This window comes from Scylla paramamosain, chromosome 48 (assembly GCF_035594125.1).
Source record: "Scylla paramamosain isolate STU-SP2022 chromosome 48, ASM3559412v1, whole genome shotgun sequence".
Taxonomy (NCBI): Eukaryota; Metazoa; Arthropoda; class Malacostraca; order Decapoda; family Portunidae; genus Scylla; species Scylla paramamosain.
The window spans coordinates 4,763,835-4,775,397 of NC_087198.1; the positions used below are offsets into that span (position 1 = coordinate 4,763,835).

General features: G+C 44.2%; 1 long non-coding RNA gene across 1 annotated transcript in view; it reads left to right on the plus strand.

Moving 5' to 3' along the window:
- LOC135095343 (uncharacterized) overlaps positions 1 to 10,604 on the plus strand; it is a 41,095-nt gene extending 30,491 nt beyond the window's left edge. Inside the window, exon 4 of the long non-coding RNA XR_010264318.1 lies at positions 10,210 to 10,604. This is a non-coding gene — a long non-coding RNA (uncharacterized LOC135095343). The remainder of the gene's footprint in view (positions 1 to 10,209) is intronic.
- Positions 10,605 to 11,563: the final 959 nt, after the last annotated feature.

The following is an 11,563-nucleotide window of genomic DNA, read 5'->3' on the forward strand; positions in this document are numbered from 1 at the left end:
TGATGCACCACAGACAGTCCCGGGTGCTCCTTCCTCCTCTAAACACACGTGCCTACATGTGATTGGCTGTCAGATTTCCGTGTGACCTGATTCACAGCAGGTAACTCCACGTCATCACAAGTCTTAACACGTGTGTCAACGTCACGTCACCATCGCGCACGTGCACTGTTGATGACAAACATACGAACACACTCAGCATCCTACGAGAGACGACTACTGGTGGACTTCGAGCTAGAATTGACTTGAATCTTTGACATTCTCATCTGAAGTTGTTATTAATTTCCGACAGGGTAAAATAAGGCTAGAAATGCTCCAAACAGTGAGATGTAGACCCTGCCAGGGGCTATACTTACCTACGGTGTATTGATTGAAACTGCAATAATACCTTTTTGGGATTTGCCAGATAAAACATGAGTCCCTGTAGAAACCAGTGGAAAGTATTTCAAATTAATTATGTAGCAGAAGACTAGAAATAGATATGAAATCACTGAGAGCCTTGTTGCGAGTATTTAGCTTATAATAACTGTTGTGTAGAATGTGCATCACCAGATTCCGTGGAAACTGTTACCATAAACACTTAGGATCAATGTTTTGTAGCTTTCAGGTGCAGTGCATCAAGATGTATCACGAGAGACGGTTTTAGAGTGTGCTTCTCCAGATAACTGAGGGAGCGTTGACCAGCCCCTGCATTAACACAGCCGGCGATCACCACATCCATCCACCCACTCACCCTTCCTCCTAACCATTCACTCACCCATCCACCTATCCATCAGCACAACATTTCACCCATACACAGAGCAATTAATCCACCCAACTGGCTATCTACCCAGTCCACCTTTCCATACATCCACCTACTCCCACATCCGTCCTTCAGCCGAAATAATAACAGTGCTATGCCACCGACAGCAACTACTACTACCACTGCTACTACTATTACTACTACTACTACTACTACTACTACTACTACTACTACTATCACCTTTCACACTTCCATTCCTTATTCCTCATTCCTCAGGAAAGAGATCAGAACAAACTGATCCTGAACATTAATAAAGAAGTGAATGACGTTGTTTGTGGTGAGTCGATAATAAGTTGGCTTATCTTTAAACTAGACAGGAAATCCTCATCGCAGTATGCACACACACACACACACACACACACACACACACACACACACACACACACACACACACACACACACACACACACACACACACACACACACACATCGAAGCAAAGACCAAATTCTTCGACATTAAAAAGGCTTTCATCTCGACTCCTTTGAAAAGACTATGGTGGAAGGTAAAGAGGTTTTCATCCTGTACTGTCGTGATTCTAGTGATCGTTTAATTAACAAGGATTCTGCATCATCGGTGCGAGAAACACACATAATAATAATAATAGTAAGAGTAATAATAATAATAATAATAATAATAATAATAATAATAATAATAAACTATGTGGCCTGTGAAAAATGTTCTTGAGAAATGCTCAAAGCGTTTTACCATTCAAATGTCCTGTTTCTTCCTAACTGACAAATTAAAATCGCCAGTTTCTCTCTCTCTCTCTCTCTCTCTCTCTCTCTCTCTCTCTCTCTCTCTCTCTCTCTCTCTCTCTCTCTCTCTCTCTCTCTCTCTCTCTCTCTCTCTCTCTCTCTCTCTCTCTCTCTCTCTCTCTCTCTCTCTCTCTCTCTCTCTCTCTCTCTCTCTCTCTCTCTCTCTCTCTCTCTCTCTCTGTGTGTGTGTGTTTCAGGAGATGACAGGAGAAGCAATGTGGAAGACACGCGTGGTATTCGTCACTGTTTTCAGTAAGTCGTATTGTTAGGCACATGTTTACTTAATATAAACAATACAAATATTAATAATTTTTTTGTGTGGTGTATTCCAGTGCGTGCGTGCGTGCGTGCGTGCGTGTATAAGTATTTATTTTCGATTTTTTCTGTTGCTGTATTAATTTGAATATCTCTCTCTCTCTCTCTCTCTCTCTCTCTCTCTCTCTCTCTCTCTCTCTCTCTCTCTCTCTCTCTCTCTCTCTCTCTCTCTCTCTCTCTCTCTCTCTGTGTGTGTGTGTGTGTGTGTGTGTGTGTGTGTGTGTGTGTGTGTGTGTCTGTGTGTATACAGCCTGCGTCTTCCTGACCGGCTATGCTTCTCATATCAAGTGAGCAAGTGAGTATGAAAAGAATATTACACACACACACACACACACACACACACACACACACACACAATCATCATCATCATCATCATTTCTTCTCTCGCATTACAAGTCTGTATTATGATATTGTTAACTCTCTCTCTCTCTCTCTCTCTCTCTCTCTCTCTCTCTCTCTCTCTCTCTCTCTCTCTCTCTCTCTCTCTCTCTCTCTCTCTCTCTCTCTCTCTCTCTCTCTCTCTCTCTCTCTCTCTCTCTCTCTCTCTCTCTCTCTCTCTCTCTCTCTCTCTCTCTCTCTCTCTCTCTCTCTCTCTCTCTCTCTCTCTCTCTCTCTCTCTCTCTCTCTCTCTCTCTCTCTCTCTCTCTCTCTCTCTCTCTCTCTCTCTCTCTCTCTCTCTCTCTCTCTCTCTCTCTCTCTCTCTCTCTCTCTCTCTCTCTCTCTCTCTCTCTCTCTCTCTCTCTCTCTCTCTCTCTCTCTCTCTCTCTCTCTCTCTCTCTCTCTCTCTCTCTCTCTCTCTCTCTCTCTCTCTCTCTCTCTCTCTCTCTCTCTCTCTCTCTCTCTCTCTCTCTCTCTCTCTCTCTCTCTCTCTCTCTCTCTCTCTCTCTCTCTCTCTCTCTCTCTCTCTCTCTCTCTCTCTCTCTCTCTCTCTCTCTCTCTCTCTCTCTCTCTCTCTCTCTCTCTCTCTCTCTCTCTCTCTCTCTCTCTCTCTCTCTCTCTCTCTCTCTCTCTCTCTCTCTCTCTCTCTCTCTCTCTCTCTCTCTCTCTCTCTCTCTCTCTCTCTCTCTCTCTCTCTCTCTCTCTCTCTCTCTCTCTCTCTCTCTCTCTCTCTCTCTCTCTCTCTCTCTCTCTCTCTCTCTCTCTCTCTCTCTCTCTCTCTCTCTCTCTCTCTCTCTCTCTCTCTCTCTCTCTCTCTCTCTCTCTCTCTCTCTCTCTCTCTCTCTCTCTCTCTCTCTCTCTCTCTCTCTCTCTCTCTCTCTCTCTCTCTGACGAAGTCCGTATATGCTTCCTTTCATCGCACCACATCAGGAAAGGCAGCACACATTTCGGTAAAAAAAAACAGAAGCAAAACCGAAGTGTAATTTGTAGAAGTGAGGCTAAGGCTCTTGTAACGCTTTGTTGACAGGAGCACAACAAGTAGAAGAGACAACCATGAAGATAACGGAGATATTAACCAAGGTCTGTATTCTGAAACTTTTCCAGGTGTTATCTTCACTACTTCTGACAGATTGTAGAAGTTACTGAGGGCTTTCAAGGATGGCTTTACGATTGTAGTTGGCGTTTTAACAACTAATCTGTATCATCAAGGGAAACAAAAAAGAAACATATTTAAAGATATGGCACCAATGATTTTTGTGACTTGTGAATTCAATATCATCATACTTGCTCTGTTCCTTCCCCTAATGTCCACTTGCCTGCGATCTGGCATGGAACCTTCCCTAAACTTTCCCAGTGTAGCCCAGTCTCTCATAGCCAGCGATCTTTCCCAGAAATCTCTCATTCTCTTCCAGCCCAGCCTTTCCAGGTCCATGGCACGTCTCTTCCCCACCCTCAACCCACACCTTCCTGCTCTCTCCTATAGCCTCTCCTTCTCCCTTCCCTCCTTCCAATCCCAGAGCAGAGGGAAACGTGCACCGCTCTTTCCTCCATCATGCTCGACGCATTCCAAACTGATTGTCTTTCATGGGAGGGAAAACACGAAGACACTTAAACGGATCTTTGTTCAGTCCCTGCGTGGGGTGTACACAATCCGAGGCCCTCCAACTCTCCTTTCCTATTTCATTATTTTCATCAAAGTTTCCCTGACAATAAGACAGCTATGACAGTTCTTCCTCTTTGTTCCTTCACCCACAGGACAGAGAAAAGTAAGGATCGATATCTGTGCTGAGCCCAATCGAGTAACCTTCAGGCCGAGTCATCTTGATCTCAGTAAGGACCAGTTTAGATACAAGATGGGGATTACTAATAAGTCTGAATGGTGTGTGTGTGTGTTCACAGCCGAGTAATATTAGCCACTTTACTGCAGGTTTCAACAGCATTCTAGCATTTCGCCTCTCTTCTCTCCTCTTCATACATCAACAGTTAGACTTCCTGGCGTGTGATTATGACATAAAATTCAGTAACTGGCAAGACGCAAAGTTAAACTGGCAAGCTATGAAAATTTCCGCACGCCCTTACACCAATACGACTTTCCAAATACAAGAAAAGACCACTGGCAAAATAATAGCAACAAACTCTACAGTCACCCCTGCTACAGGTGAGTCACGCAATTTCGCTCTTCTCTTTTCTCCTCATTCCATTATGGCTGAAAGTTATATATTTTCTTTGTATTTCTTTTTACTCTTACTGAAAGACTAACACATACACACACACACACATTCTCTCTCTCTCTCTCTCTCTCTCTCTCTCTCTCTCTCTCTCTCTCTCTCTCTCTCTCTCTCTCTCTCTCTCTCTCTCTCTCTCTCTCTCTCTCTCTGAACATCTTTCAGTGTAGCATAAACAAAAATAAAATAAGTAAATAAATGAAATAAGATAATAGATTAATAGATAAAAAAATAAATAAAAAACAAGGTCATTTTCTTCAATATCGTTTGCCTTTGATTTGTCTTGTAAAGGTAAAAACGCAAAAGAAAATAATAATGATAATCTTTTCTCTTTTTTCTTTCTTCTGCAGGCAGTCCAAGAGAAGTACGTGGATAAATGCAACAACGTATGTAATGCTGATGCAAGTCCCTTATAACTACCTTAGTCGTGTGTTCTCACCCCATCAGAACCTGAAGTTAGGGTGAGAAGTCTTCAGTGTGATTCCAGAAGATGCACAGCTATCGTGGAAGACAATTGCGTTAAATATAATGGTTACAGTATGAAAGTGCAATTCATTCTGAAGCCATCGAGCAAGAATGTCAAGAATCCCCTCGTTAAATACGGTGCTGTCAACTCTGGGGGAAGAGCAACGATAGCATTAAAAGATCTGCTGCCCTTTACGAACTACACCGTAACCGCCAACCCTGCCAACGACGTGGGCGCCGCCACCGACCTCTCCCTCACCAAAGAAACCTCCTTTATCGCAATTTCCCAATGTGAGACTCCGTACTTGTGCCTGTGTGAGACTTATGGTGGTGAAGGTGGCACGTGAGTCCACCATCACAACAACAACAACAACAACAACAACAACATAATCCTTTGTTCTTCTTTAGGGACAGCATTTATAAACTTTTTTTTAACCATTTCTTTGTACTTGGTCCCTCTTTTTAATACATTAAAAAACAATACTAATAGTAAAAAAAATCCTCACAAATGGGGGGTGGTAACACAAACCGCGCAACACACACACACACACACACACACACACACACACACACACACACACACACACACACACACACACACTTTCCTCATCGTCTCTCTCTCTCTCTCTCTCTCTCTCTCTCTCTCTCTCTCTCTCTCTCTCTCTCTCTCTCTCTCTCTCTCTCTCTCTCTCTCTCTCTCTCTCTCTCTCTCTCTCTCTCTCTCTCTCTCTCTCTCTCTCTCTCTCTCTCTCTCTCTCTCTCTCTCTCTCTCTCTCTCGCTCCGTAATAATGATTTTTTTTTCCCTGCTCTCCTCAATCATTGTTTTTCTTTCCCAGGTTATGTGTCATTTGGGGAAATTAAAAAAATTAATCAGGTAACAGGTGCTTTAACTTGCAGAGCAACTTCAAGGACCTTTCCCCAGCGACTGGAGGGTTCCAATTTTTTAGACTCGTCTCAGACCGGCTCATACGGACCCCACAGTTCTTATTGAGGTTGTTCTTGGTATTGCGCAATATTGCACCACACCTGCACGAAAATGCTGTGTCGCTGCTGCCCAGGCCTCACTACCCGGGACCCTCCCCGACCACCAACCATCACACCAAGAGTCGCGCCACCGTGAAGGTTGCGGCGAACGACATGTTGCTGTAAGTGACGCTGTGTTTACAATGCGTGGAGCTTCATCTGCATTTTGATTATACTTTCGTGTTCACGAGAGTTTTTCCTAATAATTTATTTCATTTTTCAATGATTAACTGTTAGAAATAGCGAACATAAGTAAAATATGTTATACACTTTTTTTTTTTTAACATCTTCACAGTTCAATTCGTCGTAATACCATTTTCTGCTTTTTTTTTTTTTTGTCAAGTTCTTACAATACACGTTGATTGTACAGTCACTGGTGAGTCTGATGGGGTCAACAAAACTGGCTATCCCGTATATGAAGTGTGTTATGACAAATAATTCGCGCATTTTTCGCACTCCAGCTCGAGCTGTAGTGATGAGGCGAGAGTTGCGTGAGTTGCCAGGCAGAAACTTTCCCTCACATGCAGATCAATCAAAATATGCAAAATACGGCAAAGCGGTGGCTCTCATGAAGGAATGTCATAAAACAAGAAAGACGCGCCGTCAAAAGTTACCTCCATGAAGGTGTTAACGAGACTGAAAGCGCTATTTTTCTATGCGATGGACGCCAAAAGGTGCTCCCACCAAATCATCGTCGTGCCCTCCAGAGGCCAGGTGGACCGGTGAGTTGTAGAGATGTGCGCTAACTAAATTAGAACCCGCAGGGGGAAGCTCCTGCTGACGGAATAACAAATAATAATAAATAAATAATTAAATAAGTAAATGAATAAATAAATAAAAAATAAATAAAATAAAAAAAAATGTATGTGTGTGTGTGTGTGTGTGTGTGTGTGTGTTTCAAACAGTCTGCATCACTATGATCAGGTTAGTTTCCTGACCTCATCTGAGCTTTAATTTTTCCCCTCGTAGGCTATTGAAATCCAAGGACTAGGGCAGAGATCGACGCAAAAACAACCCTGCGCTTTACTTGGAACGGACTTCAGAGTAACATTGGCAACCCTGGTTACTACACACTCACACAATGACAACCCTGATTACTACACTCTCACACATTAGCAACCCTGATTACTACACTCTCACATATTGGTAACCCTGATTACTACACACTCACACATTGGCAACCCTGATTACTACACACTCACACATTGGCAACCCTGATTACTACACTCTCATATATTGGCAACCCTGATTACTACACACTCACACATTGGCAACCCTGATTACTACACACTCACACATTGGCAACCCTGATTACTACACACTCACACATTGGCAACCCTGATTACTACATGGTCACACAATGTCAACCCTGATTACTACACTCTCACACATTGGCAACCCTGATTACTACACACTCACATTCTTGGATGGAGGAGACAAGAGCACAGTGAAAAATGTCACCGATACTGAAATCAAAGTATGTGAAAGGTCTTACCCACTGACGCACAAATGCAAACTCCTCGCGTGATTACAGAACCATATTGTGAAACGTTTCGGCGTCCCAGCTCGACTCTTACTAGGTGTGACTGGCGATTGCTAAAGTGATTTTGATTCTAATGATAGTCTAACAAGAATTTTATACTACTGATGAACAAAACACCCATGAGAACCCGGCGCATTATCCCTGTGGCTTTTGAAAATAGTCTTTATGAGAAACCAAACGCATTTCAGAAAAGGGACCTTGACATGCCTGGCGGTGCAACATCTACAGGCTAAAGATCTGTGTTCAGAAACGCTTTGCTCTCTCACCACGACTATTCTCAAAAGCCACAGAGATGATTTGCTTGATTAAAAAAAAGAGAGAGAATAAATAAATAGATAAAAATCGGCCTTAAAAACTCACGTAACTGCACCTATATACAGCCTTTTGAATGTAGCGGAGGTGTGGCGCAGAAGTGTTTCATGATATTGCCCTTAACTTCACCTCTTCTCCCGCCGCAGTTTGCTCACCTGACTCCAGGCAAAAAGTACACGTTAGAAGTGAAGGAGTGCTTTACAACAGTGCACTGTGACATACTGACGACACTTGAAGAATGGACGGAACCAGAGAAGCCACGAGTGCTGGAAAAGACAGAACTCCAGACGACAACAGACACCACCATCACCATCCAGCTGCCCGTCCTGCAGAACCCTCCACGGTCTGTGTGACTGTGTGTGTGTATGAGAGTGTGTGTGTCAGAGAGAGAGAGAGAGAGAGAGAGAGAGAGAGAGAGAGAGAGAGAGAGAGAGAGAGAGAGAGAGAGAGAGAATATGTCTTATTTGCTCATATGAAGTTCTATTTGTACTATACGTATTTACTTGACTGTGTGTGTGTGTGTGTGTGTGTGTGTGTGTGTGTGTGTGTGTGTGTGCTGCGAAAAAGGCCAAAGTTCATGTGTTTATCCCGCCGGTCGTGCTCTAGTTGTACCCTAACCCACTCAGTGATTGGTTACTGGTGGCAGAATGCACTGGATATTGTTGAGGAAATACAGCGGCGGCGGCGACGAACATCACACGAAGAAGCAAGACACTGAAAAGAAAGCACTGGTAATGGTTCGCACAGGAAGGGAGTTGTTACTTTAAGAAGTTTAATTCAATGGACTTGAAATCAATTGGGGAATTAGTCAAAGTCTGGTATCTCTTCCCGGCTTGCGTAGCAACAGGGGTAAGAGGACAGCGAAGCAAAGAAGACTTATCAGATTCGTCAACCTCATTGGCGCGGCGTAATTATCTGGGATTTGTTTGAGCTGGCTTAAGACCTTACCATTATAGACATAATTTTATCGTATTAAGGGCTCCCCATTCTCTGGAATTAGGTGAAAAATTCGCCTCTATAACCTGGCCAAGCAGGAGAAATTACGTTTATTCACGGGGTAAATTTATCATAGAAGTTGTCAACACAGTGACGCTGAGAGGGGGAAAAAGTAAGGACAAAAGGAAACTGAGGAGAGGAGGGGAAGGGGGAGGGGTTAGTCACATGATACTGAGACTGTCTGGCCATCCCCGCACATTACATGGGCCTTAGCCTAAAAAAAAAAAATAGAAATATACATAATTAATTTCCAGCACTACACCACTACCACCACCACCACCACCATGGCTGCCAGATGAAAGAACAGGGAGGGAGAGGAGGAGGAAGAAGAAGAAGAAGAGGAGGAGGAAGAGGAGGAGGAGGAGGAGGAGGAGAAGAGGTGCTCTGTGAAGACCAAACAGCATTTCACAGCTCTTCCTGACTACCCAAAGCACATCAAACTGGACAAGCACAGGTTAGAGAGAGAGAGAGAGAGAGAGAGAGAGAGAGAGAGAGAGAGAGAGAGAGAGAGAGAGAGAGAGAGAGAGAGAGAGAGAGAGAGAGAGAGAGAGTGAGAGTTATAGGTATCTTGTTGTTATTCTTCTTGTTTTTCTTCTTCTTCTTCTTCTTCTTCTTCTTCTTCTTCTTCTTCTTCAATTTGAATTAGTAGTAGTGGTGGTGGTGGTGGTGGTAGTGGTGGTGGTGGTAGTTGTTGTTGTTGTTGCTGTTGTTGTTATATTAAAAGTAGTAGTAGTAGTAGTAGTAATGATAATAACAATAAAAATAATAATAGTAATAGTAATAGTATTTGGTATATTTAAGGACACACACACACACACACACACACACACACACACACACACACACACACACACACACACACACGCACACACACACACACACACACACACACACACACACACACACACACACACACACACACATATTACATACACACTGCCCCCCTCTCCCCCTCCTCTCCCCCCCCCACAGGTTGGCCTCTCCCCCTCCACCACCACCACCACCACCACCACCACCATCACTGACTTTATATTAACAGATTTATATATTGAAGATATTTTTCCTTTTAGTTTTGAAGAAGAGGAGGAGGAAGAGGAAGAGGAAGGAGGAGGAGGAGGAGGAGGAGGAAGGTTTAGGTGTGGCCCTCCTTCCCCCTCCCACACCACTGCAGTCCCAGCCTCTGATTGGCCAGCCCTCAGCCAATCAGGAGAGAGACTTTATGGCCTTGCAGGTAAGTATGTTGTGGTACTGACACCCTCCTAGTCACCCTTGTCATGTCCCCTGTGCCACTTGAAGACCCCCACCAGACCCCCTCTTAGTCACCCTTGTCATGTCCCCTGTACCAAAACACTAACTACTACTACTACTACTACAACTACTACTACTACTACTTCAGGTGGAGGAAGGCCGAAGGGAACTGGAGGAGGAGAGAAAGAGACACAGGCTGGAGGTTGGAAAACATAAGGTCTAGATTTAGAATGATGACAACGACCACAGCCACCACCAGCACCTCCCCCACTAGCCTGCCTTTCTCTTCAAGTCCCAGCGAGGAGCACCCGCCCTCCTCCCCACCCTCCTCTCTCAGCAGATGGGAGGTGAGAGGGAGAGAAAGAGACAAAGAGAGAAAGAGGGAGAGGACACCCACAATTCACACTGAAAATGTTCTGTCTTACTCTAATGCCTCTCTTTAATTGCTCAGGGCCTGGACAGACTGAGAGAGGAACTGATGAAAGAGAGAGAGAGATAGAGATTGAAGAGAGAATTGCAAGTGTAAGAGAGGAAGAAAGGAGGGAAATTAGATGACGAAAAACAGGTAAGACAGACAGAGAGAGGGAGAGAGAGAATGTAATGATTAAAAACAATGATTGGATGGTAATTGGTGCAAGAAAAGAACGACGTTTGTTGTGAAGGACAGGCAGGAGACGGGGGAAAGAAACACACAGAGGAATGAAGAAAAACATGAACAAAACACAAGACAACAACAAATTCAACACCAGAACGACACAATACACAGACAGAAATACAAACCCAAGCTATCTACACATGAAAAACACATTTACACACCTGAAAACATAACACATTACACACTTACACATCTGAAAATGCCCAAAAACTGTGTCCCTCCTCTACCTGGCTGTTGCTTACACCTGCACCACCAACACTTGATTTGAATTAGTGTGATGTGAGTAAACCACAGAAACTTTCAATCAAGTCATTACAGACATTGCCACACACACCCAGACACTGCCACACACACCCAGAAGCTGCCACACACACCCAGACACTGCCACACACACCCAGACACTGCCACACACACCCAGACACTGCCACACACACCCAGACACTGCCACACACACCCAGACACTGCCACACACACCCAGACACTGCCACACACACCCAGACACTGCCACACACACCCAGACACTGCCACACACACTCAGACAATGCCACACACACCCACACACTGCCAAACACACCCAGACACTGCCACACACACCCAAACACTGCCACACACACCCAAACTTCAACCAGATGGCACCACTGCTATAACATCTATTTCTAAAGCTGAACTCTTTGCTCAAACCTTTGCTAAAAACTCTACCTTGGATGATTCTGGGCTTGTTCCTCCCTCTCCTCCACCTTCTGACTACTTCATGCCACGTATTAAAATTCTTCGCAATGATGTTTTCCATGCCCTCGCTGGCCTAAACCCTTGGAAGGCTTATGGACCTGATGGGGTCCCTCCTATT